The sequence below is a fragment of the Lepidochelys olivacea genome (assembly GCF_965140295.1).
Source record: "Lepidochelys olivacea isolate rLepOli2 genome assembly, chromosome: 10".
Classification (NCBI taxonomy): domain Eukaryota; kingdom Metazoa; phylum Chordata; order Testudines; family Cheloniidae; genus Lepidochelys; species Lepidochelys olivacea.
In genome coordinates, this window is record NC_140420.1 from 47,532,922 (window position 1) to 47,534,606 (window position 1,685).

Here is a 1,685-nt window from a genome sequence, read left to right on the forward strand (position 1 = left end):
CCACGAGATCGGTTTTCATCGGCACAGGTTTTGTGCGGGCCATTTTGATTCATCTGAAATTGTTCACAAACTTGTATCGATCGATGTTGTGTACAAAAAACAAAACCAAAAAGTTCCAAAATTGTTAAAATGTCCCATGTTGGGGGTTCAGAACAAAAAGGTTTTGATTAAAAAAAACCCCAAAAACGAACATTTGACTCGAAGATCAAAAATCAAAAACAAAAAAAACTGGATTGACCCAAAATGAATATTTTGCACTTTCACTTCATGACACATTTCAGAAATGTTGGCTTTTCGTTCCATATTGGGAGGAGAAAAATTGCAACCCTCAACATTTTTTGTGGGGTGGAAAGCATCACTCCAGACACCATCCTACCCACTTATACCTTTTGCTCTTACATTGAGAAGGCAGCCTTGTGCATCTGAGGCAGTTCATGTGGCAGAAATGTTACACAGCAAACCCAAGTCACCATTGGAGCCATGTTTTGGCCATCATTAATTAAGCCAGAATTGCTTGAAGCGTGGGGTGGCAGATCAGAGGCGCTCAGGAGATGCCACATGGTGAAGCTGAAGTGAATGGGGCACAATCAGGGCTTGCCTACACGTGGAAGTTTACTGAAATAGCTATTCTGGAATTATTTTGGTATAAGCCCCTGTGTGAACACTGACTGCAGTTTTTCCTGAGACTTGTTCAGACAGGAATTAACTCAGGGAAGTCCTGGGACCTATGTAACACAGGCCAGACTAGATGACAATGGTCCCTTTCTGGTTGTAATCTATGAATACCAAAACTAGAGGGTTTATGCTACAAATAACTACTCCAGATACTCATTTGTATTACCGTAGCACCTAGCAACCCTACTCATGGACCAGAAACCCATTGTGCTAGGTGCTGTATGGAAGTGAGCTGTAGCTCACGAAAGCTTATGCTCAAATAAATTTGTTAGTCTCTAAAGGTGCCACAAGTACTCCTTTTCTTTTTGCGAATACAGACTAACACGGTTGCTACTTTGAAACCTGTCATTCTGGAGTAGTTATCTTGATAATTTTCCAAGTGTAGACAAGCCCTTGGTTTCATTGTTCCGACGGTGAGCTTGGCTTCCATAAACGTGGTAAACCCTGAAGCAGAGGCAGTCTCAAGAGTGCACATGTGGACAGAGTGGGAAGAGGGCTTCATTCGCAATGGATCTCTGACACCACTTTGCTCTCTGCAAGCCAGCTCAGGGAAAATAACAATTCTCACCCCATGACCAGTGCGCCATAGAGAGGCCCACCCCAAAATGCACAGCATTGACAGCAACATGCTTCAGATGAATCTTCATATGGCTCTCCTCTGAGCTAGCCTAGGACTTCTGTGGCTACCGTATGGAATGGATGGGTGTGATCACTACTAGCTGAAACATAAGAACGGCCATGCTGGGTCAGACCGTGTGTTTGTGTGAAAAAAATATTTCCTTTTGTTTGTTTTAAACCTGCTGCCTATTAACTTCATTTGGTAGCCCCTAGTTCTTATGTTATGAGAAGGAGTAAATAACACTTCCTTCCTTACTTTTGCCACACCAGTCATGATTTTATAGACCTCAGACATATCCCTCCTTAGTTGTCTCTTTTCCAAGTTGAAACTTCCCAGTCTTATTAATCTCTCCTCATACGGGAGCCATTCCAAACCAGCAGAGATGTTCAGA